Consider the following 15,138-nt stretch of genomic DNA (forward strand, 5'->3'; position numbering starts at 1 on the left):
TGCAACTAGCAATGCTATAAGAGGGGCTGAGCAAAGCGGTAACATAGCCAATCAACGGTTTGCTAGGACATGGTGGGTTAGAGGTTTGACATGGCAATTTGGGAGGCATGATAAGCAAGTGGTAGGCATCGTAGCATAGGCATTGCAAAAGAGCGAGCATCTAGCAAAGCAAAGATAGTAGTGATTTCGAGGGTATGATCATCTTGCCTGCAAAGTTGTCAGAGTTGACTGGATCCTCGAAAGCAAACTTAACGGGCTCCTCGTTAGCAAACTCGTCTCCCGGCTCTACCCAAACAAGACAAACAAAAACAAAGCACAATCAACCACGTGCCAACTCAAACAACATGATGCAAACATGGTATGCTATGCGGAATGCAATATGGGATGCATATGCAAGATTTGACAGGAAAAGCATGAACCTGGCCTCAACTTGAACATGCTACAGCACTCAAACATGGCAACAAAATACATGGCAGGGATCCATTCATGATGCTTAACAAAAGACTAGCACTGAGCTACGGCCAATTCATCCATTAACAGGTTCAAACAAGCATGGCAAAAATGCATTTGGTAAACAGATTTCAGACTTTGTGAAATTAACACTTGTCTGGAATTTCAGATCTGGTAGCACACTTTGGAGCATGAAAACAATATGCTACAGGACCTGAACATGGCAAAGTAAAGCATGGCATGGAGCTACTCAAAGAGCTTAACAAAAGTCCCTTAGTGACCTTGAGACAAAAGGGATCAGAAAATACATTTGCAAGCATGTGAACATGGCAAAAACATAATCAGTTCTTAGACTTAGTGAAAACTGGAGCATGCTGAAACAGATATCAAGTAGGCATGTTTACGAGCTCGATGCACTCACTACAGAGCAAGTCATGACAATCTAAGCATGCACCCATCAAGAATACACAAAATACAAGCTAGACATGGCAAGAACAATAACATATAATGCACTGATACACTACAACATCCTTGGCAAAATTGCTAACAAGTAGACAATCTGCCCAGATTCACGAAATGACAAAAGTAGAGCTCGATTGACTCAAGCTAGGTTGCTCCATAATTGCAAACAAAGACATGGATGGATAGAGCACTACAAGATTAACAAAACATCTTTACTGATCATCCTCAAAAGAGGCACGGATCACTAGGAAACAACATGAACATATGGCAATATGAGATAAACAGTCCAAGGACTTAGTGGAAATGCTAAGTCCCTGAAATCAGCATTAACGAATGCTCCACTTTGCAAGCTTGTGCTAGTCACCACACACATCACAAAAATACATGGATTGCACCTCTGGATAGATGGCAAAACATATAACAAAACTCATGAAGAGCTCAGGGGCATATCATGCACACAATAATCATGGCAAAAATGACAAATATCTAATTGGAGCAGCAGATCTGACAATTATCTCAAATAGCACTCTTCTAACAGCATTTCGGGAATCAAGATGAACTCAAATGAAAATGATGCAATGAGACGAAATTATGTACTCTCTGAAGCGAACATTTTGATATGCTATATGCCCAAAACGGAGCTACGGATGAGGAGTTATAGCACGATGAAAAATGCAAAAAAAAATAAGGGGAGAGGGGGAAAGTCAACCGAGTCCAGATCTAGGGTTTGTCCCCAGCGCGCGAACCGAGGTCTCCAGCAACAAACTGTAGCTCCGGCAAGGTGTAAGGGCGCGAGGACAGCCAGATCCGGGTCGGGGCGGCGAGGTCCGGCGGCGGGGCGGCCGGATCCATCGCCGGGCGGCGAGGGGGCGACGAGGGGGTCGCGGAGGAGATGCCAGGCGCTGGCGGCGCGCTGCTCCGGCGATGGCCGCGGTGGACGGAGGCGTCGGATGGCGAGGTGGCTCGGCCGCCGGCGTTGGAGAAGGAAACGGCGGGCGGGGCGCGGCGGCTCGGGCCGGGTCGCGGGAGGAGGGGCCCGGCCTTGGGCCCGGGCGGGCCGGTGGTGAACTGGGGACCCGCGGGACAGGTGTCAAGCGCCGGTTGGTGCGGACGGCGGCGGCGGCTTCGTCCGGCCGGAAACGGACATTCCGGTCGGCGGAGCATGGAGTTTAGGGTTTCGGGGGGAGAAGACCCGGAATTTCGGGGAGAGACCTATATCTAGGCATAGGGGGAGCTAGGAGAGTCCAAATGAGGTGCGGTTTTCGGCCACGCGATCGTGATTGAACGCTCTAGATGATGGAGAGGGTTTTGGGCCAAAATGGAGGGATGTTGGGCTGCAACACACACGAGGCCTTTTCGGTCCCTGGGTTAACCATTGGAGTATCAAACGAAGTCCAAATGGTACGAAACTTGACAGGCGGTCTACCGGTAGTAAACCAAGGCCGCTTAGCAAGTCTCGGTCCAATCCGGAAATGTTTAATCTGCACACACGAAAGAAAGGTAGAAATGACCAACGGAGGAGAACGGAGCGCCAGAATGCAAAACGGACAAGGGGGGGAATGCTCGAATGCATGAGACGAACATGTATGCAAATGCAATGCACATGATGACATGATATGAGATGCATGACAATGATAACAACACACGGAGACAAAAACCCGAACCCGAGAAAATAAAATAACTTAACGCCGGAAACGACAAGAGTTGGAGTACATATTGGGTAAATCATATCCGGGGTGTTACAACACTCCACCACTACGAATGGATCTCGTCCCGAGATCTAGGACTGAAAGAACGTCGGGTACTCAGAACGGAGGTGATCCTCACGTTCCCAGGTAGCTTCACGGTCGGAATGGTGTGACCACTTCACTTTGAGGAATTTGATTGACTTGTTGCGATTCTTGCGTTCAGTCTCTTCAAGAATAGCAACGGGGTGCTCACGGTAAGAGAGATCTTCTTGGAGCTCAATGTCCTTGAAGTTGACGGTGCGGTCTGGAGTCTTGAAGCACTTTCGGAGCTGAGAGACATGGAACACATCATGCATATTTGCAATGTTTGAAGGAAGCTCGAGTTGATAGGCGAGATCGCCTCTCTTGCTGACAATCTTGAAAGGTCCCACGTATCTAGGGGCAAGCTTCCCTTTGATACCGAAGCGACGAGTACCTTTCATTGGAGAGACGCGGAGGTAAACATGATCTCCGATCTCAAAAGCCAAATCACGGTGCTTACTATCATAGTAGCTCTTCTGGCGGGATTGGGCTGCTTTGAGGTTATCTCGAATGACTTTGCACATTTCCTCTGCCTCTGTGATTAAGTCATTTCCCAAAAGCTGACGTTCACCGGTTTCAGACCAGTTGAGAGGGGTATGGCACTTCCTGCCATACAGAATTTCAAATGGGGCCTTACCCAAACTTGCTTGAAAACTGTTGTTGTAGGAGAATTCAGCATATGGAAGACAATCCTCCCAGTTCATGTCGAAGGAGATCACACAAGCCCTGAGCATATCTTCAAAATCTGGTTGACATGCTCGACTTCACCGCTAGTTTGAGGATGGAAAGCTGTGCTGAAGCGGATGTTGGTGCCCATGGCCTTCTGAAAAGAATCCCAAAACTTGGAGGTAAAGATGCTGCCACGGTCTGAAGAGATCACTTGAGGAATACCGTGCAGAGAGACAATTCGAGAGGTATAGAGCTCCACCAATTGAGCTGCAGTGATTGACTCTTTGATAGGAAGAAAGTGAGCCACTTTAGTGAGTTTATCGATGACAACGAATATAGCATCATTGCCACGCTTGGACTTTGGAAACCCAGTCACGAAGTCCATTTCAATGTGGTCAAACTTCCATTCTGGAATGGCAAGAGGTTGGAGGAGACCAGCTGGCCTTTGGTGTTCTGCCTTCACTCTTCTGCAGACATCACATTCATTCACGAACTGAGCAATCTCGCGCTTCATTCGAGTCCACCAATAAGCCTGCTTGAGGTCCTGATACATCTTCGTGCTCCCAGGGTGGATGGAGAGGAGAGAATTGTGAGCCTCATTCATGATCACTTTACGGAGGTCACCTTTGGGCACAACAATACGATCCTCGAAGAAGAGAGTATCCTTGTCATCAAGGCGGTAGCACTTGTACTTGGGTTGACTCTTGGCAATCCCAATCTTCACCTTTTTCACCATAGCATCGAGAAGCTGAGCTTGGCGAATCTGGTCTTCCAAGCTAGGAGAGACTTGAAGGTTGGCGAGGAAACCTTGAGGAACAACTTGCAGATTAAGCTTGCAAAAAGCTTCACAAAGCTCGGGTTGATAAGGCTTGAGAATCAGACTGTTGCAGTAAGCCTTCCTGCTCAATGCGTCAGCAATCACATTAGCCTTGCCTGGAGTATACTCGATACTCGGATTATACTCTTGAATCATTTCAACCCATCGAGTTTGCCTGAGGTTTAGATTAGGCTGAGTGAAGATGTACTTGAGACTCTTGTGGTCAGTGAAGATGTCCACTTTTCTTCCCAATAAGAGATGTCTCCAAGTCAAAAGAGCATGCACAACTACCGCCAACTCAAGATCATGAGTGGGGTAGTTCTTCTCGTTGGGCTTCAACTGGTGAGAGGTATAAGCCACAACTTTCTTCTCTTGCATCAATACTGCACCAAGACCTTGGAGAGAGGCATCACAAAAGACCTCGTACGGCTTGGATTCATCAGGCGGAGTCAGAACTGGAGCAGTGACCAATTTCTCTTTCAAAGTGTTGAAAGCAATGTCACACTCCGAAGACCAAATGTACTTGATGTGCTTCTGGAGAAGATTTGAGAGAGGCTTCGCGATCTTAGAAAAGTTTTCAACGAAACTTCGACAGTAGCTTGCGAGACCGAGGAAGCTACGGAGTTGCTTCATGTTCTGAGGTGGTTCCCAATTCACAATTGCAGACACCTTCTCAGGATTCACCGCAATGCCCTTGGCAGAGATGATATGACCAAGATAAAGAACCTCATCGAGCCAAAATTCGCACTTGGAGAACTTGGCGTAGAACTTGTGTTCCCTGAGCTTATCGAGTACCAAACGCAAGTGCTTGGCATGATCTTCCTTGTTCTTCGAGAAAACTAGAATGTCGTCGAGATAGACCAAAATGAAGTCATTGGTGTAGGCGTTGAAGATGAAGTTCATCATGCGAGAGAACGTCGGAGGAGCGTTGACGAGGCCAAAAGACATGACAATGTGTTCATATGAACCAAAGCTTGTCCTGAAAGCCGTCTTGGGAATATCTTGCTCACGGATTCGAATCTGATGATAACCCATATGGAGATCAAGCTTGGAGAATACTTGGGCACCTTTGAGTTGTTCGAACAGCTGATGTTGGGAATTGGGTATTTGTTCTTGATGGTCTTCTTGTTCAATGGACGGTAATCAACACAAAGTCGGTCCGTTCCATCCTTCTTCTTCACAAAAAGAACACCACAACCCCACGGGGAAGAACTAGGTCGGATGAGGCCCATTCTCTCTTGAACATCGAGTTGCTTCTTCAGCTCCTTCAACTCTTCAGGTCCGAGCTTGTAAGGACGCTTGCACACAGGTTCCGTGCCAGGCTCAAGATCGATGACGAATTCAACTGGCCGGTGCGGAGGCACTCCTGGAAGCTCTTCTGGAAAGCCGTCTTGATATTCGTAAACGACTGGAATTTGTAAGATGGCATCCAGTTCACCCTTCTCATTGAGAGAAAACAGACAGATGGTATTATCCCGAGCGGCAAAGACAATTACATCCTCAGACGAATGAGTCAATTGAATCTGCCTGGCTGCACAATCAAGCTGAGCCTTGTGCTTAGATAGCCAATCCATCCCGAGAATAAGATCAATATCCAAGTTACCAAGGATCATTGGAGAAGCCAGAAACTTGAAATCACCCAACGAAATAGAAATATCCGGAACCTCGTAGTTAGCAAGCAAACATCTACCCAGAGAGACAACTGCTAACGGTGTATGCATAACTTGAGAAAACCACCCATGCTTAGATGCAAAAGGTCTCAAGATAAAACAATGTGATGCACCAGTGTCAAAAAGAACTTTTGCAAGAACATCGTTAACAGGAAGGTTACCCATGATGACATCTGACGAGTCCTCTGCCTGAGCTGCGTTCATCAAGTTGACCTTGGCGTGCTTGGGGTTATGCTTGACCACAGTTGTACTAGCCGATCTCACGGGAGGAGGAGGGAGACGCCTCTGATTGAAGCATTTGTTGGCATAGTGACCCTTCTGTTGGCACTTGTTGCACGTGATCTCTGAAAGCGTACGGTGATACAGAGCACTCGATCTTGGAGCTTGAGACGAAGTCTTGTTCTGGAAGCCAGGGTTGGGTGGGTGGGAAGATCCACTGCCACCTTTGCTCTTCTGATACGGCTGACGAAACGGAGGAGGAGGAAGCCAATACTTCTGCTGCTTGACCACTTGAGTAGAGGAAGAAGGAGTAGTGTCTCTGACTCGCTTCTTGGAAGCATCACACCTCAGTTGAGCGGCCTCTTGCTTCAATGCCATGTTGTAGAACTCATCGTACCTCAAGGGCTCAAAGAGAACAAGTGCTAGCTGAATTTCTTCTCTGAGACCACCCCTGAACTGGTATATCATGCTCTTCTCGTCGGGGACGTCCTACTTAGCAAAGCGGGCGAGCTTCTGAAACAACTTGTTGTAGTCATAGACAGACAAAGAGCCTTGCTTCAGGTTGCGGAATTCCTCACGCTTGCTTTCAACCACGCTCTGAGGGATATGATGAGCTTTGAAGTCTTGACGGAATTCATCCCAGGAAAACGCACGACCTCCTCTGGAATCCTTGTACTGTTGGAACCATTCTGCAGCTTGATCTTTGAGTTGGAAGGAAGCGAACTTGACGAAGTCCTCAGGCCTAACGTTACTGCACTCGAAATGCTTGCACAGATCCACGAGCCAATCGTCAGCATCAGTTGCCTCAACACAATTGTTGAAAGTCTTTGGCCCGTTAGCAAGGAACTAGTTGAGTGTAGCAAAGTGATTCTGATTGTTGCCTTGGTTGCCTTGGTTCGCTTGATTGCGCTCTTGAAGAATTTGCATGATCAACTGTGTGTTTGCATTGGTTGCGGCCATCACAGCTTGCCATGCCTCCGGAGGAGGTGGAGGTGGTGGCGGATCCTGATTCTGATTCTAATTGGTGCTCTTAGCGGGAGCCATCCTGGAAGAGGGTGACATCCATTAGCACATTGATCGACAAATATTGAAGCTGAATCCAACGGAATGAAAATTGCAACAAATAGTCTTCACATCCGAACATAAGAACGAATGCATTCCTCTTGAAATGGTCACATATCCATAAATTGAGAAGCCACTTAGAATTTAGGCAGATGAATAAATCAACAAGGTACGGAACAAGAACGAATACTCGGTAAGAAATCCCAATCTCAAACTAAATATCCGTGGAAGAAGAACTAGAGCTACTTGAATTCCCACCTATGAAACTCCTGAACCTTTCCGGTTATGCAATCAGGTGTTGGGGATACAGGGGAAGCATAATATCTCACCCAAATCTAGCAATTCCTACATCCAGCTGTATCCATCCTTCAACACATAACCGAGAAAAACTTCGGAAACCATCTACCTCAACCTTCGAAAAGCATCCGTTATACAAGTTATGGCGATACTCCCGAACTCCCGCCCCAGTACTGGGTAGCGTCGAGGTTATCTCACCAACGAACTGCATAAAAGAGATTTTCAATGTCGGCGTACTAAACTCAGGTATTCCAGAACTGCAACGATAAAATTGTGATGACAACACCTCGGAGCTCAACTCCCCAGGACACTGCCACAACCCCTAAAGACAGGAGGCACCAAGAACAATGTTCTCGTCACAAAACCATCGTAACGATTCCAAGATACCCGCGTGATCCTAAATTTTTTTTAGTGAAATTTGAGAAGAGAAGAGTCAAAAATCTATGTCAGGATGCCTTACCAGAGCGATGAGGAGACTGGGAAGTAAAAAATAATTCCTAAACTCTACGATATATAATTCCTAAATGACTCAAAACATTTTTTTAGACACAACTCGGACGCTAAAAATGATCAAGCAATGGGGGCTCCTAAGGTCGGGAAAGGCTCTGATTACCAACTTGTAACACCCTCGATGCGGCTATAGCTCCCACGTGTCGAGGCACGACTTAGAGACATAACCGCATTGAAAGCAATGTCGCAAGTTAGGCAATCTTCACAACATCCCATGTAATATAGATAATAAAAGGGGAGATACATAGTTGGCTTACACTCGCCACGTCAATCAAGTACATAAATAGCATTACAACATTCAAACACTCATGGCCCGACTACGGCGCCAAAATAAAAGATAACCCCAACATGCGACACGGTCCCGATCACCCCAACTGGGCACCACTACTGATCATCAGGGAAAGACACGTAGTATCGGCGTGAGTCCTCGTCGAACTCCCACTTGAGCTCAAGCGCGTCATCTGGAACGGAGTCATCAGGCCCTGCATCTGGTTTGGTAGTAATCTGTGAGCCACAGGGACTCAGCAATCTCGCACCCTCGCGATCAAGACTATTTAAGCTTATAGGTAAGGCAAGGTAAATATGTGGAGCTGCAGCAAGCGACTAGCATATATGGTGGCTACCCTGTTCGCAAAAGAGAGTGAGAAGAGGAGGCAAAGCGCGAACGTGTAACTAGAGGACATCCTGCGGCAAGCATTACTCCAACACCGTGTTCACTTCCCGGACTCCGCCGAGAAGAGACCATCACGGTAACTCACACTGTTGATTCATTTTAATTAAGTTAAGGTTCAAGTTATACCGGACATTAACAAATTCCCATCTGCCCATAACCGCGGGCACGGCTTAAGAAAGTTCAAATCCCTGCAAGGGAGTCCCAACTTAGCCCATGACAAGCTCTCATGGTCAACGAAAGAATAGACCTTCTCCCGAGACATGCCGATCAGGCTCGGTATCCCGGTTCTACAAGACACTTCGACAAGTTAAAACAAATCCAGCAACACCGCCCGAATGTGCCGACAAATCCCGATAGGAGCTGCACATATCTCGTTCTCAGGGCACACTCAGATTGTCTTAACTTCCAGTAGGCCAGCCCAGAGTTGCCCCTGGTGGCCACCGGCGGCTGACGAGTTGGACCAACACTCAGAGGAGCACTGGCCCGAGGGGGTTTAAAATAAGATGACCCTCGGGCTCCGGAAACCCAAGGGTAAAAGGGCTAGGTGGCAAATGGTAAAACCAAGGTTGGCCATTGCTGGAAAAGCTTTAATCAAGGCGAACTATCAAGGGGTTCCCATTATCACCCAACCGCGTAAGCAACGCAAAAATCCGGGAACATAACACCGATATAACGGAAACTAGGGCGGCAAGAGTGGAACAAAACACTAGGCGAGAGGCCGAGCCTTCCACCCTTAACCAAGTATATAGATGCATTAAGATAACAAGATAATACAATGATATCCCAACAAGTAAATAATGTTCCAACAAGGAACGGTCTCCAATCTTCACCTGCAACTAGCAACGCTATAAGAGGGGCTGACCAAAGCGGTAACATAGCCAATCAATGGTTTGCTAGGACATGGTGGGTTAGAGGTTTGACATGGCAATTTGGGAGGCATGATAAGCAAGTGGTAGGCATCGTAGCATAGGCATTGCAAAAGAGCGAGCATCTAGAAAGCAAAGATAGTAGTGATTTCAAGGGTATGATCATCTTGCCTGCAAAGTTGTCAGAGTTGACTGGACCCTTGAAAGCAAACTCAACAGGCTCCTCATTAGCGAACTCGTCTCCCGGCTCTACCCAAACAAGACAAACAAGCAAACGGAGCACAATCAACCACGTGCAAACTCAAACAACATGATGCAAACATGGTATGCTATGCGGGATGCAATATGGGATGCATATGCAAGATTTGACAGGTAAAGCATGAACCTAGCCTCAACATGGAAATCCAAGTATACCACTGTAAAGATGAGATGAAATCGCTTGAAAACGATATAAAGAATGTCGGAATCGGAGTTACGATTTGGAAATGGCAAGCAATTCAAATATGACCACGTTCTGCAATTTACAGCATGTAGCCAACTAAATGCAACAAGATGAACATGCTACAGCACTCAAACATGGCAAAAAAATACATGGTAGGGATCCATTCATGATGCTTAACAAAAGACTAGCACTGAGATACGGCCAATTCATCCATTAACAGGTTCAAACAAGCATGGCAAAAATGCATTTGGTAAACAGATTTCAGACTTTGTGATATTAACACTTGTCTGGAATTTCAGATCAGGTAGCACACTTTGGAGCATGAAAACAATATGCTACAGGACCTGAACATGGCAAAGTAAAGCATGGCATGGAGCTACTCAAAGAGCTTAACAAAAGTCTCTTAGTGACCTTGAGCCAAAAGGGATCAGAAAATACATTTGCAAGCATGTGAACATGGCAAAAACATAATCAGTTCTCAGACTTGGTGAAAACTGGAGCATGATGAAACAGATATCAAGTAGGCATGTTTACGAGCTCGATGCACTCACTACAGAGCAAGTCAAGACAAATTAAGCATGCACCCATCAAGAATACACAAAATACAAGCTAGACATGGCAAGAACAATAACATAGCATGCACGGATCAAAATTGCTAACAAGTAGACAATCTGCCTAGATTCACGAAATGACAAAAGTAGAGCTCGATTGACTCAAGCTAGGGTGCTCCATAATTGCAAACAAAGACGTGGATGGATAGAGCACTACAAGATTAACAAAACATCTTTACTGATCATCCTGAAAAGAGGCACGGATCACTAGGAAACAACATGAACATATGGCAATATGAGATAAACAGTCCAAGGACTTAGTGGAAATGCTAAGTCCCTGAAATCAGTATTAACGAATGCTCCACTTTGCAAGCTTGTGCTAGTCACCACACACATCACAAAAATACATGGATTGCACCTCTGGATAGATGGCAAAACATATAACAAAACTCATGAAGAGCTCAGGGGCATATCATGCACACAATAATCATGGCAAAAATGACAAATATCTAATTGGAGCAGCATATCTGACAATTATCTCAAATAGCACTCTTCTAACAGAATTTCAGGCATCAAGATGAACTCAAATGAAAATGATGCAATGAGATGAAATTATGTACTCTCTGAGACGAACATTTTGATATGCTATATGCCCAAAACGGAGCTACGGATGAGGAGTTATAGCACGATGAAAAATGCAAAAAAATAAGGGGAGAGGGGAAAAGTCAACCGAGTCCAGATCTAGGGTTTGTCCCCAGCGCACGAACCGAGGTCTCCGGCGATGAAGTGTAGCTCCGGCGGGGTGTAAGGGCGCGGGGACAGCCGGATCCGGGTCGGGGCGGCGAGGTCTGGCGGCGGGGCGGCCGGATCTGTCGCCGGGCGGCGAGGGGGCGACGAGGGGGTCACGGAGGAGACGCCAGGCGCTGGCGGCGCGCTGCTCCGGCGATGGCCGCGGTGGACGGAGGCGTCGGACGGCGAGGTGGCTCGGCCGCCGGCGTTGGAGAAGGAAATGGCGGGCGGGGCACGGCGGCTCGGGCCCGGTCGCGGGAGGAGGGGTCCGGCCTTGGGCCCGGGCGGGCCGGCGGTGAACTGGGGACCCGCGGGACAGGTGTCAAGCGCCGGTTGGTGCGGACGGCGGCGGCGGCTTCGTCCGGCCGGAAACGGACATGTCCGGTCGGCGGAGCACGGAGTTTAGGGTTTCGGGGGGAGAAGACCCGGAATTTCGGGGAGAGACCTATATATAGGCATAGGGGGAGCTAGGAGAGTCCAAATGAGGTGCGGTTTGGGGCCGCTGCGATCGTGATCGAACGCTCTATATGATGGAGAGGGTTTTGGTGGGTTTTGGGCCAAAATGGAGGGGTGTTGGGCTGCAACACACACGAGGCCTTTTCGGTCCCTCGGTTAACCGTTGGAGTATCAAACGAAGTCCAAATGGTACAAAACTTGACAGGCGTTCTACCGGTACTAAACCAAGGCCGCTTGGCAAGTCTCGGTCCAATCCAGAAATGTTTAATCCCCACACACGAAAGAAAGGTAGAAATGACCAACAGAGGAGAACGGACAACGGGGAAAATGCTCGAATGCATTAGATGAACACGTATACAAATGCAATGCACATGATGACATGATATGAGATGCATGACAACGATAACAACACACGGAGACAAAAACTAGTACCCGAGAAAATAAAATAACTTAACGCCGGAAACGACAAGAGTTGGAGTACATATTGGGTAAATCATATCCGGGGTGTTACATCCAACTTCTATCAGAAAGCGTCGCTGACAAGGAGACTCCGGAGGTGGATAATAGGGCTAACAACAAGCGGAGGCGGGTCAAACAAGAACCACAAGCAACTCCAGCAGGTCTAGACTTGATTAGCGGCCTCCCCGATGATATGTTGACAGTGATCATCTCCCTGCTACCAATCAAATATGGGGCGCGGACAACCGTCCTTTCCCGACGGTGGCGTCCCCTATTGACACCCACGAGATTTTTCATGGCTATCGCAAAAGCTTGGATGTGTTCTCCACGATCCTCAGTAGTCACCCTGGCCCAACCAGAGGCCCTAGCATGGGCAAGTTCCGTTCCAACGGCCAGGACTGAGCCAAGCTTGACGACTGGTTCCAATCCCCCGCCCTAGATCAGCTCAAGGAGCTCACTTTTGATGATGGGCATATGCGCTCGCTGCCAACGTCTACGCTCCGCCTCACGCCCATGCTATGCGTCGCCATGTTCAGGAACTGCCATCCCCCCTAATTACTCGCCTGCTCTTATTCTACCACGACTGAAGCTCCTTGAGCTCGTCATCGTCTGCCTCCCAAACGTTGACATGGAGCGCCTGCTCCGTGGCTGTACTACACTCAAGTACCTTCGTCTTCAGGTGATCAATGGGTTTAGTAGCTTCCACATCACCTCCATGACTCTCCGAACTATTTATGTGTGTTTCTAGTGCTGCAAAAGACATCACAAGATGTGTACTCATGGTATGGTTATTCAAGACACACCTTCAATTGCGAGATTACTTGTAGTTGATCAAGAAGGTCCAATAATAATCGATATCATTTCTACGCCGAAATTGACACTGGTGGGCTACTCGTCTGACAAATACTCCGAAATTGTTATTGGATCCACACCTGTTTAGGTACGACAGCCGCCTTCTACCTCTCCTTCTAGAAATTAACATTATTTCTAATTTTGAAGATTTATGTTCGTCTATCATCTAGAAAATTATTCCGACAACCTTGACCCCGAAAATGCGCATAGTGACGGTCTTGGCACTAGAAACTATCGACCCCAACCTAGAGCAAGTTGTCAGTTTCCTGAGAGGCTTTCTGTGTGTGGAGAAGCTATATATCGAGGTGATGTTTCTTTACTGTTAAATGTTAACCATAAGGGAGTTCAATTAGTGACACCTTTTTCCATGTTTACAATGACAATGTACTACGGTTTCTGAATGATTATTTGGAGGATTTCAGTACATACATGTCCCCCATATTGGTTGTTTGATCCATATGGTTACAATCCATAAGCATTTCTCCTTTGGATTCATCTGTACTAGTTTCTTAAGGATTTTTTCATCCACTCCAACCTCTTGCGAAGAAGGCTACATTTTTATACCCATGTTAATCATGTCGGATCGAAGATGGCATGTTAGTGCATTTTACAAATCCTGCAAACCAAATAGGCTTGTAGTAGTGTTCAAAACTGCATGTAGGTACTAACACATTTTCTTATTTTGTAGACAAAATTAGGACCGGTGGTGGATAATGTGATACAATATAACAATCACATCAAATGCCTAGATATGCATCTCTCATAAATTACTTTGAACTCCTACCGAGGGACCTCACTGGAGATTATATTCTCCAAGTTCTTTGTTGTCAGAGCAAGGGTGCCAAAGGTAATGAGGTTTGCCCTACATTTATTTTGCAAAAATGAATGGTTTGTTGATTAGCACCGGCGGCTACGGTAGAATGGAATAGGCTCCAAAAATGCTGAATTTCATTTTGGAACTTCAGATGACAGAGTAATCGGAAGTCATCGTGTCAACCCCATAGATGACTTCTTAGTGGCTAACTCCTTTGCAAAAATTATGAGGTTTCGAAACCAGACTTACAAGTGGTAATATTAGTTTGAACCTCTCTTATATCCATGTTCAGCGGATCAGCGCGAGCCTTTGCAGCTGATGAGCTAAATTTCATTTCTAATATCGGTTTGAACCTTGTAATCGTCGAGTTTGAGCCATATAACTCTGGAATTTGAACCTTGTAATATTTCGAGCTTTTGTGGTACAATCGTTCAAATGGCATCATGTTAGACTTGTATATTGGTAGCACTATTTTTATCTTAATCTGCAATAGACTTAGATTTATTAACCATTCTTGAATCTGTTTACCTTGTCGATCTCATAGAACACGATCTGTATAGCTAACTCGACTGCGATCTTCAACATTATTGCACATAGTTGGTTTCTTCAACGTGTGCCCTGTAGAGCGTAGAATTAATTATCTCACTCGAGTGTCCATCATCACTCTTCTATGTAACTTTGACCTCATCACCCATGGGTAAACTTATGGCCAAAGTCATTCCACACACTTCGTTTTCACAAATCTTTTTGCCAATAAACACCCACAATTTGTCCCTCTTCTAGCCGACGCGTGGCCAATCTAGCCGGGCGGGAAGCTTGCATGGTAAACTAAGCGGTAGCGCGGGAACAGGCTCACCGATGATACATTTGGCGCCTGTTCGAGCCCATGCGTGTGGTGCACTGGAATCCTCCGCTATGAACACAGTGACAAGACGTGACGATTACAGGCCGGTCGGCCCCCTTTTATTACAGTGGCCATTTAACTCTTGTGTCTATTCAAGCTTTCGGTCGTGCCCAACCATTGCAAGAAGCACGCACACCACGACAAATACTTAGAGGGTATCCTGCGCGGCTCCAATGGTGCTCCGAGTGGCTGCCGACGATGAGCAGCAGTTCACCATGCATGCCATGGTGGACACCAATAGAAGGTTCACAGAGCTCTCGGTAGTGTACACCAACAACCCGGTCTGGGTTGAGCACTCCATCCACATCATGGAGCTCTTGCTTGCTGAGGAGAAGTACAAGGTGGCCGGGTTTGACCTTGAGTACACCCGCGCTCGTGTCATGTCTCGTCCCAAGGTGGTCGTCACC

The sequence above is a fragment of the Triticum aestivum genome, chromosome 6A (assembly GCF_018294505.1).
Source record: "Triticum aestivum cultivar Chinese Spring chromosome 6A, IWGSC CS RefSeq v2.1, whole genome shotgun sequence".
Classification (NCBI taxonomy): Eukaryota; Viridiplantae; Streptophyta; class Magnoliopsida; order Poales; family Poaceae; genus Triticum; species Triticum aestivum.